We start from the raw sequence: 13,115 nt of genomic DNA on the forward strand, positions 1-13,115 counted from the left end.
GCAACTCCTTAGTAAGAACAAGACCTAGCTATCTAGCATTAGCTAGCTAGTTTCTTGAATTGGTGTGGATTTTAGGCAGGCTACATTGGTTTGTTAAAGCAATATAAAACAGGGCTGTTAGCTACTACTACCAACTTCTAAGCGGAGCCTATTAAATCGACTGAAAAATAGTTAGCATGCCAACATTACTGATATGATACTTAGCAACTTGGCTTAGATTAAATTGCCACTGCAAAGACTGAGGTTCTCTGTCCAATTAACCATCTTAACGGCATGTAACCACAACTGTCTTCTGTTGGCTTGGAAAAGTGTTAGATTCAATAGCAACATTCAAGTGAAAAACAAATAGAAATTTTTAAACAAAAAAGGAAAAAATAGAAAGAAGAAACTTACAATAACCTGGCTGCAGAAGTGTGCACACCCATTTATAATGAGGCATGTGACTGTGCTCAGAATTAACCAGTCACATTTGGGGTGGCTGTGGCTCAGGTGGTAGAGTGGGTTGTCCACTAATCGTAGGGTTGGCAATTCGATTCCCGGCCCACATGACTCCACATACTGAAGTGTCCTTGGGCAAGACACTGAACCCCAAGTTGCTCCCGGTGGGTAAAAGCGCTATATAAGTGCAGACCATTTAAACCCATGTTCAAAAGCAATTATCATACAGCTGTCATCAGTGAAGTGATTCTTGTTAACCTCAAATAAAGATCAGCTGTTTCTGTATTTCTGTATTTTCTGTATTGATTTCATCTGACTGCTGAAGCCATGGTCCACAAAGAGCTTACAAAGCATGTACAAGCTCTCATTATAGAAATGTATTAATCAGGAGAGATGCACAAAAGAATTTCCAAAACATTAAATGTACCTTGGAATACTGTGAAGGCCATCATGAACAAGTGGTTAAAATGGGGCACCACCAAGAAAAGGACGTCTATCCAAAACTGAAGAAAGGACAAGATGAAAACTTGCAAAGAGACCTACAGCAACATTAAAGACGCTACAAGAATGTTTGGCAAGTAGCCTACTGGTCATTCCCTGCATGTGACAGCAATATCTTGTATTCTTCACATGTCTGGGTTATGGGGTATGGTGGCCCATTCTACCAAAAAAACAAAATTAAACAGTCAACAACAACAACAACAAAAATACAAGCCTGCCTAAATCACCCCAACCCATATGGCAAAATGTGTTATGCTCTGATTAGACCAATGCAGAACTTTTTTATTGGCATAATTCTAAAGGATACACTATGTGGCCAAGGGTTTGTAGACACCTGACCATCTCACCCATATGTACTTTGTTAACATTCCATTCCATATTTAGTCTCCCTTTTCTGTTATAATAACCTCCACTCTTCTGGGAAGGCTTTCCACTAGATTTTGGAGTATGACTGTGGGGATTTTCCCATTCAGTCACAATTGCATTAGTAAGGTCAGGCACTGACGTCAGGTGAGGATGCTGTGTCAGCATTCCAGTTCATCCCAAAGGTGTTCAGTGTGGTTGAAATCAGGGCTTTGTGCAGCCCACTCGAGTTCTTCCACTCCAACTGTGGCAAACCATGTCTTTATGTACCTCCTTTATACACAGGGACACTGTCATACTGGAACAGGTTTGGACCCCAGTGAAGGGAAAATGTAATGCGACAGCAGACAAAGACATTTTATACAATTGTGTGCTTCCAAATTTGTCGCAACAGTTTGGGGAAGGCTCATATATGCGTGTAATGGTCAGGTGTCCACAAACTATATAGACAAAAACAAGATAGCTTATTACCCAAAGAACACCATACTCACAGTGAAGCATGATGGTGGCAGCATCATGCCATGGGGCTGCTTCTCTTCACTTGGGACTATGGCTCTAGTCAAAATAGTGGGAATAATATATAGCTCCAAATCTATTTTAGCATAAAGCCTGCAGGCCTCTGTTAGACAGCTGTAGATGAAGATTCACAGTGATGACGACCCACAATGAAGTACAAATTTGTACTTCACAATGAAGTACAAATCCAAGTCAACAAAGGAATGACTTCAGAAGAAGAACAACAATGTTTTGGAATGGCCCTGTCAGAGCCCATATCTAAATCCTACTGAAAACCTGTGGAATGGCCTGAAGAGGACTGTGCATAGCAGATCCCATTGCAATTTGAAAGATATGGAGCAATTTTGCAAGGAAGAGTGGAATAATGGACACGTTAAGATGCTATGTTGGTAGACTGTGCACACTTGTGCAACCAGGTTATTGAAGGTACCCCCAAAATCTTTTCTATTTGTTTTTCACTTGAATTTTGTTGCTTGAGTTGCGTTTGGTTGCTATATCACATTAAAGGTGGGGAAAATATCTGAAATGATTAATCTTAATTTTTTTTTTACATCACAAAAATCTGCAATTTTTACAGGAGTGTGTAGACTTTTTAGATCTACTGTATATTCTCCCACTATGTCTTTCTCCAGGAGGCGCAGCTGACATATCTCATTAAGGGGTCTATATGAATACTACATTTGGCAAACCTTCATAAGTGAACTAGTGCAGAAAATAAATTAATTTGACAGTTTAATTTAAATGACAGGTCTAAGATGGGTAGTTAATTAACAAAAATATCCTAGATATTTATGTTTTCTCTTCCCAGTGAATATATAATACTCACTATATATACTCAATATATAAGACTCAGGGAGTACCAACAGAGGGCAGTGGTGGTTCAGCAATATCTTGGTGACTGGCTGCCTATGAGCCATTACTGGGGCCTTGAACAAGACCCATAACTAACTCTATGCTTGCACAGTATTCTGTCTCACTTGTAAATCACTTGTGAAAAAAAATCATAAATGTATAGTGGTATGGCTTGTTGTAGTGATTTATAATTAAAAATGTGTTGTACAGTGCCCTCCACTAATATTGACACCCTTGGTAAATATGAAAAATTGTCTTTATTGTTTAACCTTTTGATTTTTTGTTAAAAAATTCACAAAAATACTCTGCTCTCATGGATATCAAACAATTTGAAACAAAACAGGTTTATAAAAATATCTTTGTTAAATATAGGTGTGCAACAATTATTGGCACCACTATGAATTCATAAGAGAAAATATATTTGTATATTCCCATATATGTATATTCCCAGGTATATTCCCATTAGTATTTTACATATATAGTTATACTATATACATATAGTAACTTGCCCCTTGTTAACTAATATGGTCAATTTAGTCCTGTATCCTAAGTGATATGAAAACATTTTGATATAAGATCATTAAAATCTCAATTTTCATCTTTTAAAAATGAAATTCAGAAGGCAAAAATGACAAGCCAGAGATGCATGTTGTTGAGGAGGGAGAAAAAGAAGAGGTGGAAAATGGAGAAAAAGAGGGCGGCATAAGAGAACAGTCAGAGATGCATGTTGAAGTGGAGGGAAAGAGAGAGAGAGAAGAGGTGGAATCTGACCTAAGAAGATGAAAAGGAAGCACCAGATACACATATTTTTTTTTTTTTTTACTGCTACTATTTGTATAAATGTACAAATAAAATACCATTAGGTTATATTAGTAATGTAATTCTCATATTCATTATTGTGACCACACACAGTCTGTTTACAATGTCTACCAGGGTGATAAAGTAGTAAAGTAGTAAAATTGGCTATTTGGTGATATAGCCCTTTTTTATTTATTTGAGCCCCTGCCCCTGACGAACTCTCTGCATGTCCCTGCTAGAAAGTCCAAACTGCATGACAGCAGCAGACCCACTATTGGGCCCTTAAAGCTTTTAACTGAATGTACTCTGTTTTGGTGTTTTAGATCAAATTAAAAACTAAAATCTAAATCTAAAATAAACTGGTGTCAACATATAATTAGTTAACTTATAGTCATCCAACACTGATAAGTTTCCCTAAATATTGACAGAAGGGGAATTTTATTTTGAGTCTTATTCTGAGCTGATAGAAACTACCTTCAACAGTACCAATTTAATTTATGTTTGAATAAGGTGATGTTTCCTTGATAATGATTCTCTTACATTGACTTAAATCACATTACACACACATTAAATATTATATTTTATATTGAAATGTGCTATATTTTTCTTATTCCTGTTAGAAGGTAGTGGTTATGTGCTATCACAGGAGGACATTGCTACTGCAGTTACAGTGGAGTTTAATTGGAGAAAATATTCAACGTTCTCAAACATAAGGGATAATGATCAGGTTTTGCTGTTAGCACCTTAAAAATAAAAGGACAAGATATTCTTTTCTCACTCACCATTTTCCAGCAACGTTCAATTTCATATTAATGAGAAATCCAATGTAGAAGTAGAAGAGACTGAAAAGATTGCACTCAGTGTTCCATAATGCAAAGCAGCTATACAATACAGTTGTGCTGAGTTACATCAGAGGTTAGTTAATTATCTAACAGATGACAAGCATGGTGGCTTTATGAGCATGAAGATTTGGAACTTTACTCTGGTTGGGGAGAGTGTACAGATGAGGAGGTGAGAGAGCTGGACTGACTAAAGGACTAAAATGCTGTCTAGGTAGAGATTTGATTATATTTCACTGGAATCACTACCAAATGGAAGTCAGATGGTTTGTGAGTAATGGAGGAAACTGTTAAACAAAGTAAATAAACAGAACAAAATATTGCTGAAAGAAATTCATGGTGTTAATGGAGATATTGTAGTATTATAGTACTTACATTGGAGGGCGATCATAACCTTCCTGTGAGCATAGGACATAAAAAAAACTGAATTCAAGTGCAGCTGTTTCATCCAGAAAATACATTCAGTGAGTACTTTACTAGGAACACCTGTAAATCTGCTCATTCATTCAATTATTCAATCAGCAAATCATGTGGCAGCAGTTCAGTGCATAAAATTATGCAGATACAAGGGCTTCTGTTAATGTTCACATCAAACATCAGAATAGGAAAAAAGAAATGTCATCTGATTTATTTTGCCTGTGGCATGGTTGTTTGTGCCAGACAGGCTGGCTTGAGTATTTCAGAAACTGCTGATTTCCTGGAATTTTCACACACAACAGTCTATAGAATTGACACAGAATGGTGAGAAAAAAGTGAGTAACAGTCAGCTTTACCTCTGACTGGTAGAAAGCATTAACACTGGAGACTCCTTCCAAAAATGATAAATAAATATCTTCTCACAGAAAGCTTCACTATATCAGCAATTACATACTTTGTCTAAATCCATTTATGTGGCATGTTCACCATATACATCAATGTGAATGTGCAGTGACTAGAAAAACAATAATATATTATATTAACAAGTACATCAGTATTAACCTCTGATTTGCCTGGCAGCTGGCACTACTATCAGAGCTGTACTGTAATAAGAAATTAATCAACACATTCTGACTAATCATATTTGAGAATTCAACAGCAGTGTAGTGTAAATGGTTATAATATGCCTAATTTATAAGTTGTTAGTGGAGAAAAAATGTTTGTGCTATAGAATTGCTATTGAAGCATTACTGTTTATTCAGTTTGTTCAGATAATACTCTTAAAATTCAGCATACTGTCGCATTACAACTGGAACAGATAAAGGGTTTCACACACACAAAGAATCATACAAAGACAAAACAAAGACACATAATGCACATATAAACACAAACCCAGATGCCAACCTCAAAGCCCATATTTTAGTGAAATAACAGACTCATCATGACAGACCTCTGCAGATTCCTTGCACAATGTGTAGCATGTTTCCATGGAGATCAGTAATGTGTGAGTCACTGCTCTCTCTCTCTCTCTCTCTCTCTCTCTGTTTCGCTTTGTCTTCCCGATCTCCACTCATGGTCATGAATCCACATATGCATTTATAACACATGTGCTCAAGCTTTTAAATGGTCACACAAACCAGGGGAAGTTATCGCACGAAGAGAATCTGTGCTACAACCCCTGGCAAAGATTATGAGAATGCTCACCTGGCTTATTTTTCTTACTTCGTAGCAAATAAACAAATCATAGATATGACACAAAACAATTTTTTTTCCCCTTCAAACAAGTTAAATTAATTTAGTTTAATTAATGCCATATTTTTTTCCAGATCAAGTAAAGGAAAAAATTATGCAAATCATTCAATGTTCAGGAAAGAATTATGAAATCACCTTGTAATTTGCATTTCTAAAACAAATACCAGCACAAGTCTAAAATTCTAATTAGTCTGCAGTTAAAAGAGAGTGCTTACAGACCTTAAAATAGTGTTTACAGACCTTAACCTTAGAATTTTTGAAAGGAAACATGGTCCCAACAAGAGAGTTGTCAACTGAAACAATGAAAAGGATTATAAAACTCATTCAAGAAGGAACACGGAGTGTGGCAAAAGTTGTTGGTTGGTTGTTCCCAGCCAGCTGTGTCTAAAATTTGGTGCAGGTATAAATGAAATGGGAAGGTTATAAAAGGAAAACATACGGGTAGACCAAGGAAGATGGCAAAGAAAACTAGGATAGAAAACTGAAAGCAATATACCTTGACAATAGAAAATACACAACAAAACAAATGGAAACCAAACGGGCGGAAACACAAGTCAATGTGTGACAGAACTGTAAGAAATTGACTGAATGAAATGGGATTTATGTATAGAAAAGCCAAACGAAAACCAGCACTAACACCTAAACAGAAGAAAACAAGCTTACAGTGGGCTAAAAAGAAGCCATCATGGAGTGTGGATGATGGGATTAAAGTGATATTCAGTGGTGAATCATGAATATGTAAAGGACCAGGGGAGACCTCAACAGTCAATGCACAGGTGTACATTGAAATTTTGGACACTTTTCTCATACCATTGATAGAAAATAGGTTTGGTGATGATGAAGTCACTTGTCAAGATGATAATGCATCTTGCCACAGCACAAAGAGTGTTAAAGCTTTTGTTCAATAAAGGCATATCAACTCAGTGACATGGCCAGCAAACAGTCCGGATCTCAATCCAATTGAAAATTTATGGTGGAATTTTTTAATGTGGTCCATGACAAGACTCCATCCTGCAAAACTGATCTATCAACTGCTATATGAGAAAGTTGGAACAAGCTAGATGGAGAATAATGTTTTTCATTAGTAAAGTCCATGCCTCAAAGAATTCAGGCCGTCATAAAAGCCTGTGTAGGAGCAACAAAGTACTAATTGTGATTCCATAATTTTTTTCCTCTACTTGAACTGAAAAAATTAATTTAATTAGTTTGAGGTATGTTTCATGAAGAGTGTTCAGCTATTAAACAAAAATTGTTTTGTATCATATCTGTGATTTTTTAAAATTTGCTACTAAGTAAAAAAAAGCCGGGTGAACATCCTCTAAGTGTGGTGATTCCATAATTTTTGCCAGGGGTTGTAAAATAAAAAACATGTGTCAGCTTTACTGACTAATTAGCGTGAGATGAATCAGCTTACATTTCCACTGTGCTGGTACCTGAGGTTAACAAAACCCAGAGTCCAGTAGTGAAACGCACACATTTTACAGGAATGGGTTGATGCATTACCAAATGCAAAACACGGAAGAAAACAGTGGATCTGGAGTCTGGGAACTATGGGCATGAGGTTGATGTTCATATTGGATGAAATGCTAGACCATCACATAGTCCATAGTCTGCTGGAATGGTTTAGGTGGGAAACTGGAGAACCAGCAGGAAACCCATGCAAACAAATGATGAACATGCACTGAAACTCCATACAGACAGTAACCTAAGCTCAGGATCAAACTGGGGACCCTGGAGCTGTGAAATCGCACCTGAATACTGCAACCGATTAATTTCTTTATACAGGAATCACCTTGAAGCCGCCATTACAAACAAAGGCTTCTCCAGTGGGTATTAAATAAATTTCAGGTAGAGTGTTCAATACTTTTTTCCTGTGTCATTCCTCTTCATTACACATAACTTAATTTATGGACTATAATGTTCTGAATTCTTTATATTTCCAGATTTCTTGAGTTAATACTGATGTCTGGTGAAAATTTCATGTGAATAACCTCATAGGAAATATATTTACTGACAAAAATGTTGACACATTCAATACTTATTTCACCCACTGTATACGTCATTCTGGACTTAGCTTCACCGTCCGTCATTAATTCTATAGACTAGCTGACAAAAATCATTGGAACAGCTTCTGTCAATCTTTTTCTCAAACAAATAATAGTAAAAAATTAAAACTAACAAGAAAATATTAATTATAACTCAGAATTTTATTGAATTCTTGTTGGTTGAACAGATTTATACTAATAGTCAAGAAAAATAATAATATTTTGTGCTTTACCCTTGACATGACTATTGGCATGACTTTTGTATCTATCCTGACAAACATTCCTTCAAGAAATTATTTTTTACAAGGCAGTATTTGGTAATATAAATTTAAAGTACAGTCTACAATTGTTTCTATAGTGTCTCTGAGCGTCAATCAACCTGGATGATGGGGAAGCAAGAAGAAAAATGAAAGCAAATTAAAAATGATAATGTATAATTCAACTTTATGTAAAAGGTGGTGCGCACTCTGATTAGGAATGCATAATTTCCAGTTTCATATCATTTAAATTATGCACACCCATTAAAATCATCAGTGCAAAACAATTGCAATATATGGTTATAAGAATCAATGTATGCACCGGGGACCCATTTAACACTGTAGGAGTTATATGATTATTATGGTTTCTGTGTCTGTGTTAAAGCAGCCATTGAAAAAATAAATAAATAGTGTTCCAGCTGAGCTAACAGCGTATTAGTAAGCCATATCCCTCGTCTTGAAAATTTGAGATTTGTTAAACATAAAACCACAAAATGGTGGTACAAATAACTTAATATAAACCAATAATTTAATAAAGTAAGTGTTTGTATAGTATAAAAGTCAATAATTGGTGTAGGCTTTTAATAAGCCACATCTCATTTTCCTTTATTACATACATTACATTTTCCTCTGAAAATGCAGTCCTTCTACAGTGCGCTTATACACATTCTTGCACCAGGTATGTGTCTGGAATTGAGAGTTCCTCTTGATAATATACCAAAAATGTTATGAGTGAGAAAATGCCAGAAGGAAACTGACTTCTAATAGTTACTTTAACTAATAATAGTAACAACTCCAGAAATACTGACGTAACTAAGTATAATTGAATTTTATCCATCAACCCATCCATCTATCTTCTATACTGCTTATCCTTCAGGGTCATGGGGAACCTGGAGCCTATCCCAGGGAGCAACGGGTACAAGGCAGGATACACCCTGAACAGGGTGCCAATCCATTGCATGGCTTATAGAATATTATTAACAAATATTTTATAAACAAATATCTTAGTACTTAGATCCATGATATACTTTCAGAAAACTAACTAATAAATGAACTTTTACATTATTTGCAGATTATGAAAACTGTTCTGTCATTTTTTTGTATTGTAAAAATCAGTTTTTTCTGTTTCAGTGCATTTTGCATTCTCCAATGTGCATCAAGCTGCAATCTGGAGACCTCAGTGTGACCAGAGAGGCTGGCTGAAGAGGAATCAGTACTTACCATGAAGGCTCTATCCTATGCTCTTCGGCGTAATGAATTCTGACATGTGCTGTGTAGTGTGAGCACTATGTGAAGAGAATATGTGTAAGGCTTTTGGTATGTGTGATGTGTTGCAGGTGCCAGGGTTTAACAGCCATTTGAAAACAATGAAGCTATACTGTATGAGTCCTTCTGACCACAGACATTTTTCTTGAATATTTAAATACCATGCACATTTTAATATCATTATTTCACCTTGTTATTTGTACTTCTAAATGACCTAAAAGAAAGCACATACTGTATAGATATATGTTGGATACATAAACATGTATTAAAAATGCTAAACATGTTTGACATTGCTCAATCATAAATGAAATCAGGCCTGTAATATATCAGTTAATATGTGACAAACATTTAGTGCTGTAAGACATCCTGCTCAGGTTTGCATATATTTTTCTTTATTATGGAGTATGAAAAAAAGCTATTTTTGTAGAAATCTGTATCTGAAACTTTGTGGGGACAATATTTTATTTAAAAAACAACAATAAAAAAAGAAGAAAAAGGTTTCCTTTTGGTTATTTCCCAGAAATAGCAAAGAAATATTGATTCAACAATGATTTATGGTCATCTTCGTAATGTTCAAGATGGTGCTTTTGTTTTCACATATTTCTGCACATACTTTTTGCACTTAAAAAGAGTCAGTACTCTCACTTTCTGTGCTGGTAAATGGAGAGAGTTTTTAGTTCACTAATGTAAATAAAATCTGTCATGTATGTTAGCTCACAGTAGACAAACAGAGACATTCAATTTGCTCATTATTTCAATTGTCCATGTTGACATAATCGCATCATGCAATTCCTGCAGATTTTTCAGGTGCACTTTCATGCTGCAAATCACCCATTCTACCACATCCCAAAGGTGTTCAATTGTATTCAGATCCAGTGACTGGGAAGGTCACTGAAGAACACTGAACTCATTGTCATGTTCATGAACCAGTTTGATATGACTTTTGCTTTGTGACATGGTGCATTATCATGCTGAAAGTAGCCATTGGAAGATGGGTAAATTGTGGCCATGTAGGGATGCACATGGTCAGCAACAATACTCAAATAGGCTGTGGCTTTCAAGCAATGATCAATTGGAATTAACAGGCCCAAAGTGTGCCAAGAAAACATTCCCCACACCATTACACCACCTCCACCAGCCTGGACTGTTGCACACAAAGCAGGTTGGGTCTATGCTGTTCGTGCCAAATTCTGACCCTGCCATCTGTGTGCCTCAGGAGAAATTAAGATTCATCAGACCAGGCTACATTTTTGCATTCTTCAACTGTCCAGTTTTCCTGAACCTGTGCCCACTGCAGACTCCGCTTTCTGTTCTTGGCTGACAGAAGTGGAACCTGACATGGTCTTTTGCTTTTGTAGCCCATTCTCCTCAAGGTTCGCCATGCTGTGCATTCTGAGATGATTTTCTGCTCACCACAATTGTACACCACTTATAACCACTTATCTGAGCTGCTGTATTCTTTTTGTCAGCTCAAACTATGGTCATTCTCCATTGACCTCTCTCATCAACAAGCTATTTCTGTCCACAGACCTGCCACTCACTGGATGTTTTTTCTTTATTGCACCATTCAGTGTAAACGCTAGAGACTGTTCTGCATGAAAATCCCAGGAGATCAGCAGTTACAGAAATACTCAAACCAGGCCTTTTGGCACTATCAATCATACCATTATCTTTAAACTTAACAGTCTGCTGTTGACATAATTAGTAGTAAGAGATTAGCAACCTAACATGTGTTAGCCTAATACTTCTTACTCTAGATACTAGCTAGCTAGTTAGCCACTAACCTTTTCCATTCCTATTACATCAACAAGTGGAAGCAAAGAAAAAGAACAAATTGACTAAATCCAATTAATTAACGACCTCTTATACCATTTATAGCAAGAAACGACACTGACTGCAGCTCTCCTTCATCATTGGTGCAGATGCCAGGTCTGCTCCCCTCAGAAACACAATAAAACCAGCACCACATGTGTACAGTGCAGTAAATACATCTGCAGAAAGCACACAGTTACTTTGTGTTCATCATGTACAGAATAATTGTGTGGGGAAAAGGGGTGAAATCATCTCTACAGGATTTGAAACTAAGCTTAAAAAGCACCAAGTTTACAAAACTAAGGTTACAAAGTTTTACAACATCCTATTTAGTTCAAATCTATTAGCTTATTCTGAAACAGCCTAGTTAGGTAAATGAAAAATCTTTACATTATGGTAAAAAAAAAAAATTTACCGTACCATAGCCTATTTACCGTAACCATTCACGGTTCATGAAAAAGAAAATGTTTAATAAATAGCCTAGTTAAGTGGTTAAAAAGAGTTAAATACAGTTAAATACATTAAAAATAACTAAATACAGTTTATATATCATAGCCTACTGTATGTTCTCAAATTTCTTCTTTTGTAGTCTCTGACATCCATAATAAAGTTTTACTGTTTTAAGTTGTTCGTTGCTGTTTTTGTGTGTATTTAAACTGTGGAAGACATTTTGACCCATAACATAGGCTAATGGTTGTAACTTTTTTTCAACATAATTCGAGGGTTAAATACAGTTTCGCCAATTTCACAATCGGCATATATGTAAACTAGCTACATCACTGAAATTCCGATTTATTAGATTATAATAGGCATAATTTATAGATAATTATTGAATGGTTGAAACGGAGCAGAATCAAAGTGCATTTTCAGCGAGGTTTTCAACGTTGATTTGACGGTAAACCATAACCATAGGCTATGTGCATTTTGACGTTGACTCAACGTCGGATATCAACATTGAACGCTTCTGTGTCAGGTGCCTGACAGCGATTCACCGGCGAGGTTAAGGTTAGGGTTAGCTTTAGGTGTAACATAACGTTAATTAGCTAAGCAATAATTATGTCAAAGGAAGGGCCACAGGTAAATAGTAGGAGAAACGTGTGTGTGTGTGCGTGAGAGAGCGACAGAGAGAATGCGCGCGCGTTTTAGGACCGCGCGCGCGTGTGTCTCGTGGCTCTCGAGCGCGAGCACTCTGCACTCTCCTCGTTCCCGCGCGCGGCGGTTGCTTACAGGTGGGCTCTGTGGGAAAGCGGGAATACGCCCGAGCTGGTTTGGGATTAAAAACAACTATACTAAGCTAGAGGAAGGACTTTACGGCCGTGAAACAGTTGTGTCCGTGCGCACATCTTCCCTCATCAGATTCTCCTGTGCAGAAGCGAGGAGAGACGCTCCTCAGTCCTCAGCAGGTAAAACTCCTTGTTCAACACTGTGAGAGTTGACTCAGTATTGTAGACTCGTGTTAATGCAGTACTGCAGGAGTTCATCATTACTTAATTCAGCTTGGCCGTGCTCCAACCCCATCTGAATTGTCTTTTTAGTTTTAGTAAACAAACATCGGATTTGAAGGGAACAGATGGCGTCAGATTTAATTCCTGGATGTGAGATTTTATAGCTCACACTGGAAGAGAAATTAAATGCTTAACTAAGACCACTTTAAACTGGGAACAGTGCACACTGTGCGTTGGAAGTCATCACAAGCAATGCATTTAATAAAATTACAATCCTTTTTAAAGCCTATGTAACTGATGATCTTGCTGCGTTTT

This window comes from Ictalurus furcatus, chromosome 3 (genome assembly GCF_023375685.1).
Source record: "Ictalurus furcatus strain D&B chromosome 3, Billie_1.0, whole genome shotgun sequence".
Taxonomy (NCBI): domain Eukaryota; kingdom Metazoa; phylum Chordata; class Actinopteri; order Siluriformes; family Ictaluridae; genus Ictalurus; species Ictalurus furcatus.